At 43.6% G+C, this 12,743-nt stretch overlaps 1 pseudogene; it reads left to right on the top strand.

Annotated features, from left to right (window-relative positions):
• The first annotated feature begins 3,964 nt into the window (after positions 1 to 3,964).
• LOC126200083 (5S ribosomal RNA) lies at positions 3,965 to 4,082 on the top strand (annotated as a pseudogene).
• Positions 4,083 to 12,743: the final 8,661 nt, after the last annotated feature.

Here is a 12,743-nt window from a genome sequence, read left to right as displayed (position 1 = left end):
AGAACTTAGAACTAGTTAAACCTAACTAACCTAAGGACATCACACACATCCATGCCCGAGGCAGGATTCGAACCTGCGACCGTAGCGGTCTCGCGGTTCCAGACTGCAGCGCCAGAACCGCGCGGCCACTTCGGCCGGCAGATATGTTACGATCCGTGGCTCTACCCTTCATTCGATCCCTGCGAAACCCTACATTTCAGCAGGATAATGCACGACCGCATGTTGCAGGTCGTGTACGGGCCTTTCTGGATACAGGAATTGTTCGACTGCTGCCCTGGCCAGCACGTTCTCCAGATCTCTCACCAACTGAAAACGTCTAGTCAATGGTGGCCGAGCAACTGGCTCGTCACAATACGCGTCACTACTCTTGATGAACTTTGGTATCGTGTTGAAACTGCACGGGCAGCTGTACCTGTACACGCCATCCAAGCTCTGCTTGACTCAAATCCTAGGCGTATCAAGGCCGTTATTACGGCCAAAGGTGGTTGTTCTGGGTACCGATTTCTCAGGATCTATGCACCCAAATTGCGTGAAAATGTAATCACATGTCAGTTCTAGTATAATATATTTGTTCAATGAATACACGTTTATCATCTGCATTTATTCTTGGTGTAGCAATTTTAATGGCCAGTAGTGTAGGTTAAGGCCAATTTATACGGCGCAGTTAGATTTCTTCTAGATGACGAGAAGATGTTATGACTACCTACCTCGTATATATTTTTTGCATTAATCATAATTATTCCTCTCGTTGTCAGAGATGAGTACTTATTAGTATGGATTATAAATGAACGTGTTACACGAAAACGTGTTATCGTGAGAAAGATTTCAGCGTTTGGACACGGTTCTCGATTAGTGCACCTGTCACCTCCGCAGCAGTAACGTCCCCGCAGCAGAAATCGCCACCCGGCGATCGTTAAGCGCTAGTGACAGGGAACAAGGGCTGCGCGTCCCGGCAGCACCTCCGGTGGCGGACGTAATGGCGGCCCACCCCAAAGTGAATTAGGCAGGGCGGCCGCCACGCGCCCCCAAATTATTGCCGCGTTATCGCCCGGAGAGGGCAGCGCGCTGTGCGGTCCCGCAGCTGCCGAGGGGGTGTCTGGCCGCTCTGCGGTCACCCCGTCCTAATGGCTGCCGATGACAACACTCTTATCTGGCGGCCGCCGCATCTGCCGGCAGTCACTGATTTATACCGATTACGGAGCTATCTGGCGGGTCGCATATAATCTGCCAAAGAGATCTGGCCCTAACAGGGAGGCATGTACACTACTGGCTGACGATTATCTCTCTGAATGATACTTCTGCATACTTGCTCTGCAAACTACTGTGATGTGCTTGTCAGAGGATATTTAGAATTGTGCCAAATGTTAATTTTTTCCGTTTCAGAGTGCAGCGCGGGAAGAATAACTGATTCATCCTTTCTATCGATTCTTTTATTTTTCACAGTGAAGGTCATGATCTGATGCAGACTGTCTTTTTTTTCTTGAACTAGGGTGCAGGGGAACAGTAGCACAGCCATAGACAATATTTTTATTCATTCTTCATTACTAGAAGGGCTTTCTGTTACTAAAAAGGTGAATGGTCTTTCAGACCACGATGCACAAATTTTAGCACTAAAAGGCTTTTGTACTCAAACAAATGTCACATATAATTACAATCTATGTAGGAAAGCTAATACAATGCAAATAGAAAGTTTTTTAGGCCTCGCTAAGGTACAAGAGTGGCAGGATGTGTACAGTGACGATAACATAGATGACAAATATAATGCTTTCCTTAACATATTTCTCATGCTCTTTGAGAGTTGCTTTCCATTAGAACGTTCTGAACGGTGTAATAGCAGTAAAAGGCAGCCTGGGTGGCTGACTAGTGGAATAAGGATATCATGTAGAACGAAGTGGAAATTATATCAAAATGTTAGAAGTAGTCACAATCAAGAAACAGTACCCCTTACAAACAGTATTGTAGGGTGCTTAAAGATGTTCTTAGGAAGGCAAAGAGAATGTGGTACGCAAATAGAATAGCTAATTCACAGGATAAAATTAAAACCATACGGTCAGTTGTGAAGGAAGTGTCTGGCCAGCACCAAAAGGTCGTACAAAAAATATTTCTGTTACTGATAAGTCAGATATATGTACAGTATTTAACAACCATTTTATGTTCATTGCTGGTGAATCAAATAAAAACTTAGTTTCTATAGGAAATCACATAACTCTCTTGGAAAATGGCCGTTTCAGGACTGGTGACTGAAATACTCCTCTGTGATACTGACAAGGGGGAGATTGAGTCAATAATTAAATCTTTGAAGACTAAGGACCCTCACGGATATTGTGGAGTGCCTAATAGAATATTTAAGTACTGTGCTGCAATGTTAGCCCTGTACTAGCCACATTTGTAATTTTTCCTTTAAGAATGGTCAGTTTCCTGAATGATTAAAGTACTCAGTAGTAAAGCCGCTTTATTAAAAGTGAGAAAGTGATAACGTAGACCATTTTAGACCTACCTCTACGCCGTCAGTGTTTGCTAAAGTTATTGAAAAGGTTGTGTATGTAAGGGTAATTGATCATTTTCTATCACATAGTTTGCTATCAAACGCACAATTCAGCTTGACAAGTCGTTTAACAACTGAAAAGACTATATTCTCTTTTCCTGTGAGGTGCTGGATGGATTAAATAAAAGGTTTCGAACGCTAGGCATAGTTTTTTATCGCTCCAAAGATGGACCATTAAGGAATACAGGGAGTAACTCACAATTGGTTCACCTCTTACCTTAACAAAAGACCGCGATAGGTCATTATTCACGGTGTAGAAAATGGCTGTGATATGGGGTCTGAGTGGGGTACAGTCAAGCAGGGGTTGCCCTGGGGATCAGTGTTGGGGCCACTCCTGTTCCTTATTTATATATATGATACGCCCTCTAGTATTACGGATAGTTCTAAAACAGATCTGTTTGCTAATGACACTAGCATTGGTTCTGTTCCAAATGGTGCAGTTCATGGCATAAGTTCATGACTTGTAGAAAATAAACCAAAGCTAAATCACAGTAAGACTCAGTTTTTATAGTTTCTAACACACAATTCAACAAAACCCGCCGTTTTAATTTCACAGAATGAGCGTATGAATAGTGAAACTGAACAGTTCAAATTTCTAGGTGTTCAGATAGATAGTAAACTGTCATGGAAAACCGAGGTTCAGGCTCATGGTCAAAGATTTAATGCTGCCATTTTTACTATTCGAACGGTATCTAAAGTAAGTGATCGTTCGACACGAAAATTATTCTGTTTTGCTTATTTTCATACGCTTTTATCGTATGGCATTGGGGTAACGCTTTACATTCTAAAAGGATATTTTTGGCTCAAAAACGGGCCGTTCGGGCAATTAGTGGTGTTAAGTTTACGAACCTCTTGTCGACCCCTGTTCACTAGTCTGGGTATTTTGACACTGCCCTCTCGATATATATACTCTTTACTGTCGATTCTTGTTAATAATATCAGCTTATTCCCAAGAATTACCAGCTTTTACTCAGTTAATACTCGGCAGGAACTCAATCTGCATTTGGATCGCACTTCCTTAAGTCTTGTACAGAAAGGTGTGCAGTATACTCTGCTGCATCCATTTTCAATAAGCTAGCACAAGAATTCAAAATTCTTAGCGGTAATCCACGCGCTTTCAAATCTAAACTGAAGAGTTTACTCATGGGTCGCTCCTTCTATTCTGTCGAGGAGTTCCTTGAAAAATCAAGCTGATTCTTATGTTATATTGTTGATTGCGTTTACTTAAACTTATGGCTTGACGTTTTTGGGATCATAAACGTTTTATTTTATCTGTTATTACTTTTGTGTTGTAATTTCATGTACTGACACCTTCCATGACCTTGAAGATTTGCTCCTCAATTTGGTCCTACGAAACTAGACGTGCACCCGCCGTATCTAACGGTGTGGTGTGGATTCACAAGCAGTTTTATTCTCGGTCCAAACGGCCTTGCCACAGTGGTAACACCGGTTCCCGTCAGATCACCGAAGTTAAGCGCTGTCGGGTTGGGGTAGCACACGGATGGGTGACCATCCGGTCTGCCGAGCGCTGTTGGCAACCGAGGTGCACTCAGCCCTTGTGAGGCAAACTTAGGGGCTACTTGATTGAGAAGTAGCGACTGCGGTCCCGCAAACTCACATACGGCCGGGAGAGCGGTGTGCTGACCACATGCCCCTCCATATCCTCATCTCGTGACGCCTGTGGGTTGGGGATGACACGGTGGCCGGTCGGTACCGTTGGACATTCCAACGCCTGTTCGGGAGGAGTTACTTAGTTAGTTTATTCTTGGTCCGTTCTTCTTTGAAGAGAATACACCCAGAGGTCCTGCCAAGTATACCATAATGTCTGCACGTTATTAAGGTCTCCTTGTACAGCATGTGCTTCCTGCTTTGAAAGAGCGGGACTGTGTGGAAACACTGTTTTCATGCAAGATAAGGCAACCTCATGTCACTCGTCCAGTGAAAGATTTGCTTACTGCAACCTTCCACGAATGTGTTAACTCCAGAGGTTTTCCAGATGCATCGAGTTCAAGATCACCTGATGTGAATCCGTGTGACTTTTGGCACTGGGACCGAGCGAGGTGGCGCAGTGGTTAGCATACTAGACTCGCATTCGGGAGGACGACGGTTCAAACCCTCTTCCGGCCATCGAGATTTAGGTTTTCCGTGGTATCCTTAAATCGCTCCGGGCAAATGCCGGGATAGGTCCTTAGAAAGGGCACGGCCGATTTCCTTCCTCCTCCTTGACACAATCCGAGCTAGTGACCTAAATGTCTTGATGGCGTTAAACGCAGTCTTCCTTCATTCCTTCCTTCCCGCTCTGGGCATACCTATAAGAAAGCGTTCACGAGGTTCATATTCGGTCTGTACTTGACCTGAAGACCAGTACATAGGATTACGTTGCTCAGCTTTCACTGTAACTACTGCGAGCAACCGTTGATGACGTCGTTTTACGGATGCCGTATCTCATCTCCAGAACGCGTATTGAACAAATTGTGTAAGCGGCGGTTAACAATAAAATCAATATTTTACCGTCTCACTTGTTTGGCCTTGTCTGTCCACGACCTCCTCCGTAGTCCGCTACATACGGAAACGTTTCTATTCGTCTTTCTTGCATTCAAAGCGCCAATTTGCATCTGGTGGCTATAATTGGAACTAATTTTTTTCCATGGTAGATCGGTTTCACATTACCGCATTAGCATTTCTGTCAAGTTTCGCTCGCAGACGACAATTACAGCCCACACTGGAGCTCTGTGAGTAGCTGCACTTTAATAACAACCAGCCGGTACCTCCAGGGTTTCTGAAGATGATGTGCAAAAACTACAGTACATATAGAAAACAGACATATATCTTTATACAGAGCATCTCTCCAAATTTTTAACTCGCGTTACAGGCACCGTTTGTGACACAGTGAACATCAGTATGTGCATGCGATCGATAGACACTGTCTGGAAAGGCACGACAGAAGCTCGCTTTACAAATTTGTTCATCGGGTCACCTATCCGCAGGAACGAACTAATTCGGCAGTACATAATCGAATGTATCAGAGGATTAACAATGAAGCTAGAACACTGTGTTCTAGCTTCATTGTTAATGCCATACATGCGCACTGTTTGTGATGGAACTTTTATAAGCCTGTGTCATGGACATGGTACTTTCCTTTTCGTGGACGATGGAGGAAATGTGCTTTTTAATAGAGCTAACGTGGGAATTTTACGCGCGCCCGTTAAGTAAACAGTGTGATTTACGAACTAGAAATATCCCTTAACTGCCGCTGGAGTGCGTTGCGATCGCGTATACCACGTTGGGGCCCACGTACCGTACGCTCAAGTCGCATCGTGTCTGAGGGTTCAGCAGCACGTTGAACTCGGCACGCTCAACGTTAACGTTCGATAGCACGGTCCGTGTGCCGACGGCTTAAGGCTATGTAAAATACACAATTGTTCTAATTATGTGCAAAACAAACATCCGAACAAACAAAAAAGTAAACAGAAGTCGTTGGCTCCCATTTTCTCTCTTACACACTCATTTATGTTTCTTTTCCTACCAATGTCACTAATATTACCGGTAATCCTGCCATTTACTAAGTGATTTACATAGCGTGTTGCTACAGGACGCCGGCCGCGGTGGTCTCGCGGTTCTAGGCGCTCAGTCCGGAACAGCGCGACTGCTACGGTCGCAGGTTCGAATCCTGCCTCGGGCATGGATGTGTGTGATGTCCTTAGGTTAGTTAGGTTTAAGTAGTTCTAAGTTCTAGGGGACTGATGACCACAGATGTTAAGTCCCATAGTGCTCAGAGCCATTTGAACCATTTTTTTTTTTTTTTTGCTACAGGACCACTGTAATGTTCCATCTTAGAGTATCCTACAGGACACTGTAACAGGTGGGCGTCAGTGATGTTGTCACTGCAGTGTGTGTTCCCACCATCGAACTCGGCGAGCTCTGTCTCGCGTTCCGCGGCAACAAACACCGCCGGCTGGTTAATGGCTGCCGCGGCATCCCGAGGGCACGCGAGTGCGTTTACAGCGCCTCTCGTTTGGCAGCACGCGACTGTCCCCGGGACAAAATGAATGTCCGGGCACAAGGGGGGCGTTGTGCCGCACGGGCGGCGCACTTAGTCCTTCGTCGGGGTCATCTACGTTTAAAGGGCGCGTTAATAGTCCGCGCGAACAGCGTGGCCGAAAGAGTGAGCGCCGTTAAAGAATTACTGTGTCTGCAGCGTGGGAACTCACGGCGGGTGGTACAAGAGAGGCACCCGCAGAGAAACATACATTAAGTGAGAAAATTGCGGAAAACGAGGTCACAAATTCACAGAGTGCGGATCCAGAGACACAGTCAACTGCATCCCTTTGAAAAACCGAGGAAATGAGTTAGGGGGAGAGTGTGTGACACACAAAACACACTACTGGCCATTAAAATTGCTACACCAAGAAGAAATGCATATGTTATTCATTGGACAAATATATTATAATACAACTGACATGTGATTACATTTTCACGCAATTTGGGTGCATAGATCCTGAGAAATCAGTACCCACAACAACCACCTCTGGCCGTAGTAACGGCCTTGATACGCTTGGGCGTAGAGTCAAACAGAGCTTGGATGGCGTGTACAGGTACAGCTGCTCATGCAGCTTCAACACGATACCACAGTTCATCAAGAGTAGTGATTGGCGTACTGTGACGAGCCAGTTGCTCGGCCACCATTGACCACACATTTTCAATTGCTGAGAGATCTGGAAAATGTGCTGGCCAGGGCAGCAGCCGAATATTTTCTGTATCCAGAAAGGTCCGTACTGGACCTGCAACACGCAGTCGTGCATTATCCTGCTGAAATGTAGGGTTTCGCAGGGATCGAATGAAGGGTAGAGCCACGGGTCGTAACACATCTGAAATGTAACGTCCACTGTTCAAAGTGCCGTCAATGCAAACAAGAGGTGACCGAGACGTGTAACCAATGGCACCCCGTACCATCACGCCGGGTGATACGCCAGTATGGCGATGACGAATACACGTTTCCAATTTGCGTTCACCGCGATGTCGCCAAACACGGATGCGACCATCGTGATGCTGTAAACAGAACCTGGATTCATCCAAAAAATGTCGTTTTGACATTCGTGCACCCAGGTTCGCCGTTGAGTACACCATCGCAGGCGCTCCTGTCTGTAATGCAGCGTCAAGGGTAACCGCAGCCATGGTCTCCGAGCTGATAGTCCATGCTGCTGCAAACGTCGTCGAACTGTTCGTGCAGATGTTTGATGTCTTGCAGACGTCCCCATCCGTTGACTCAGGGATCGAGACGTGGCTGCATGATCCGTTACACTCATGCGGATAAGATGCCTGTCATCTCGAATGCTAGTGATACGAGGCCGTTAGGATCCAGCACGGCGTTCCGTAATACCCTCCTGAACCCACCGATTCCATATTCTGCTAACAGTCATTGGAACTCGACCAACGCGAACAGCAATGTCGCGATACGATAAACCGCAATCGCGATAGGCTACAATCCGACCTTTATCAAAGTCGGAAACGTGATGGTACGCATTTCTCCACCTTACACGGGGCATCACAACGACGTGTCACCAGGCAACGCTGGTCAACTGCTGTTTGCGTATGAGAAATCGGTTGGAAACTTTCCTCATGTCAGCACGTTGTAGGTGTCGCCATCTGCACCAACCTCGTGTGAATGTTCTGAAAAGCTAATCATTTGCATATCACAGCATCTTCTTTCTGTCGGTTAAATTTCGCGTCTGTAACACGTCATCTTCGTGGTGTAGCAATTTTAATGGGGACCGACTAATTGACAGCATTGACTGTGGCGAATGTTCATAACTGGTATCGTGATAACCCTAACTCTGACCTTGAGGATATGATCAAGAACGACAAAAAAAACTCTTTTGTTGTTTTCTTTTTTTGAGTCGTCAATCTTCTGACTGATTTCGTGCCGTCCACCACGAATTGCTCTCCTGCGTTAACTTCTTCATCTCAGAGTAATAGTTGCACCCCACGTTCTCAATCTATGTATTCCAATATCTGTTTTCCCTACAGTTTTTACCCTCTAGAGTTCCCTCTAGTACCACGGAGGTTCTTCCCTGATGCTTTAACACACGTCCTATCATCCTATCGCTCCTTCTTGTAACTGTTTTCCGTACGTTACTTTCTTCGACGATGCAGCGGAGAACCTCCTCATTCGTTACCTTATCAGAAGTTCGAACGTGGTGGGGAAGCTAGAAAATCTGAAAATGGAAATAGTAAGGCTCAATCTAGGTATAGTGGGGGTCAGTGGGGTGAAACGGAAAGAAGACAACGATTCCTGGTTAGACGAGTGTGGGGTAATATCAATAGCAACAGAAAATGGTATAACGGGATTAGGATTCGTTACGAATAGGAAGGTAGGGCAGAGGGTGAGTATTGTGAACAGTTCTTTGACAGGGTAGTTCTCATCAGAATCGACAGCAAACCAACACAGACAACGATAGTTGAGGTATACATGCTGTCGTCGCAAGCCGAAAATGAAGAGATAGAGTATGTGAGGATATTGAATGGCTAATTCAATACGTAAAGGGAGATGAAAATCTAACAGTCATGGCGGGCTGGAATTCAGTCGTAGGGGAAGAAGAAGAAAGGACCACGGGACAATATGGGCTTGGTACTAGGGATGAAGGAGGAGAAAGGCTAAGTTGAGTTCTGCGATAAATTTCAGTTCGTAACAGCGAACACTCTGTTTAAGAATCACAAGAGGATGAGGTATACTTGGAAAAGGTCTGGGACACTGAAACGTCTCTGTTAGATTCCATTTTATTTAACTTGTACTTCATGCTGTCACGCTCAATTATTTGTAATTGAGTTTTGTACTTCGTGTTTGTCCCCATTGAGTGGTACACAATTACATTAAAGCATCAATTTTTCCAGTAAGCATCTAACCCTATGTATATTACCTACATTTCGTGCTCCCGAATTTCCTTTCTCTCTTTATCATCTGTGTGAACGAGTGACTGAGTGTGTATGTTGTATTTGTCTTATGTATGGTAGCAGTACAGCATCTGGCTGCCTGCTATAGTAGCAATAGTGTAGCGAATGTAGCTTTGTCAGTCAAGTCAAAGAGATTTGTACCCTTTCGGCAGTCATTCGACAGCAGTTAAGTTGGTGGCGAACACGACCCCTCTGGTCTCTTTCGGCTACCTGGGGGAAGTTCGTTGCAGGGAGAGCGTGCACTCGGCACTCACGACTGGACCTTTGGCACTGGTGAGCGTGTTAATGTGTGATGGTGTGCAGGCATTCCAACTGGTGTACACTTTTGATCTGCTAGTTCATTTTCAAGTTCGGTAGTCGAACTCTTACATTTTTCAGAATATATTTTTCTGTATGTAGTAAGTTATTTCCGGTTCTCGCTTTGTGTAAGCTGGAGACGTGATGTAGGAAGTCCGTTACGCCAGCACAGGTTTGAAATTCAGTTGTTTGACTTCTGTTTTAACTGCAATGTGTGTGCGAACTTTCCTCGTATGTGTATGTGTGTTTTATTTCTTCTACTTCTCATTTAGTTTCAGTTTTAAGATTGTGCAGCTTTTTTCATACCAAGTGGTGGTGATTTCACCGTGTGTAATTTCAGTACCTGCTTGAATAAGTTCTGTTCTTAATTCCGCATGAAATTTTTATTGCTATTTGTGTCTGTACGGTTTACATCTCAGCTCTTGAAGTTCTCACGAGTCTTAGTAATTGTACTTCGTTCATGAATATTCACGGCATTTGCGGCTTTTCCACGCCAGTGTACTTGTGTTTCTTGTGCAAGGTGATGCAGATAAATTTCTTTGTCGGAACGTATTCCATAGTATTCTTATTCACAATAATTCAGCGATAGGGATGAACCTTTGCGCCTCTGACTTACTGTTATGGGCAAAATTCTTTTTATCTCTATTCTCATATATGTCTCGTGTATGTTTGCGTGAACTTTTTCCTGTGCCCTCGTAAGATTTCCTTTTCATTTATTACCGCAATGTACCTCAGCATATAATATAATAATAAGTGAGTTAATTAATTAAATAACAGGCAACGACAGAGCATAGTCTGTGAATTTTTAATATGATGTTTAATTTTAATAAATTACGTTAAACTGTGATGACTGTTTCTCAGATAAACCCATCGTCTTTTGTAAGATTATTTTTAATATATCTCATCTGGCGTCCCTGAAGCACAAAAGGCAGGTCTTATATTAGTCAACTTTTGTCTGATTATCTTATTCTTTTTGTTGAGGCTTAAGCTCCTGCTTGCTCTGAATTATTAGATTTAACATTTGGACTTAAATTGTTCTCATATGTTTATCCCAATTATTCACTTGGATCTTTTTATTAATAGTAATACGTTAGGTATGCTTACCAATTCAGTGATTAATTCACTTCTTATATTAAATTTTCCAAATGTTACTTAAATTGAGTGGCGATCCAGAAAAAATTAATGCCACACGAAACTTACAATAGACTGCAGAGTTTCACATTGTCTAACTTTCCAAAATTTCTGTTCGCAAATCGTTTTCCAGATAACTATTCTCCCATTAATAACCATATAACACGGGAACATTTCGGCTAGATTACATCGTCGTCAGGCAAATGTTCCGAAATCAGATACTGGATTTAAGGCATACCATGGAGCGGATATAGACTGAGACCAGAATTTAGTAGTTATGAAGAGTAGGCTCAAGTTCAAGAGGCTAGTCAGGAAGAATCAAGGCGCACAGAAATGGGATACCGAAGTACTAAGAAATGAAGAGATACTCTTGCAGTTCTCTGAGGCTCTAGATACTGCGATAAGGAATAGCTCAGTAGGCAGTTGGGTTGAAGAAGAACGGATATCTCTAGAAAAGGACGATTACAGAAGTTGGAAAGAAAAACATAGATACAAAGAAGCTAACTGCGAAGGACCCATGGTTAACAGAAGAAATACTTCAGTTGATCGATGAAAGAGGGACGTATAATAAGGTTTCTGGAAATTCAGGTATACAGAAATATAATCACATAGGAATGAAATAAATAGGAAGTGCAGGGATGCTATTGCAAAATGGCTAAGTGAAAAATGTGAAGAAGTCAAAAAACAAATGATTGTTGGAAGAACTGACTCAGCTTATAGAAAAGTCAAAACAACCTTCGGTGAAACTAAAAGAAGGGTGGTAACATTAAGAGTGCCATGGGAATTCCACTGTTATATGCAGAGGAGAGAGGGTTAGGTGGAAAGAGTACGTTTAAGCCCCTGTAATGGGGAAGACTTGTATGATGACGTGATAGAAGAAGAAACAGGAGTTGATATAGAAGAGATTGAGAATCCAATATTAGAATCACAATGTAGAAGAGCTTTGGAAGACTTAAGATGGAATAAGGCCATAGGGATACACAAAATTCCGTCAGAAATTCTAAAATCACTGCAGGAGGCGGCAACAAAACGATTATCCACGTAGTGTGCAGATTGTATGAGTCTGGCGCTATACCATTTGACTTTCGGAAAAACGTAATACACACAATTACGAAGATTGCAAGAGCTGACAAGTGCGAGAATTATAGCTAAAAAAACAAAAAACAAAAAATGGCTCCAAGCACTATGGAACTTAACATCTGAGGTCATCAGTCACCTAGACTTAGAACTACTTAAACCTGACTAACCTAAAGACATCACACACATCCATGCCCGAGGCAGGATTCGAACCTCCGACCGTAGCAGCAGCGAGGTTCCGGACTCAAGCGCCTAGAAACGCTCGGCCACAGCGGCGAGCAATTATTGCATAAACAGCTCATGCATCCAAGTTGCTGACAAGAATAATCTACATAAGAATGGAAAAGAAAATTGAGAATGTGTTAGATGACGATCAGTTTCGCTTTAGTAATGGTAAAGGCTCCAGAGGGGCAATTCTGACGGTGCGGTTGATAACGCAACCAAGACTAAAGAAAAATCAAGACACTTTCCTAGGATTTGTCGACCTGTAAAAAGCGTTCGACAATGTCAAATGGTGCAAGATGTTCGAATTCTGAGAAAAATGGGGCAAGCTATAAGGAAGGACGGGTAATATATAATATGTACAAGAACCAAGAGGGAATAACAAGAGTGGTCTACCAAGAAAGAAGGGCTCCGATTGTAAAGGGTGTAACACAGGGATGTAACCTTTCGTCCGCACTGTTCAATCTATACATCGGAGAAGCAATAACGAAAATAAAAGAAAGGTTCAAAAGTGGGATTA

The sequence above is a fragment of the Schistocerca nitens genome, chromosome 8 (genome assembly GCF_023898315.1).
Source record: "Schistocerca nitens isolate TAMUIC-IGC-003100 chromosome 8, iqSchNite1.1, whole genome shotgun sequence".
NCBI classification, from domain to species: domain Eukaryota; kingdom Metazoa; phylum Arthropoda; class Insecta; order Orthoptera; family Acrididae; genus Schistocerca; species Schistocerca nitens.
This window is presented reverse-complemented; position numbering and strand designations above follow the sequence as displayed.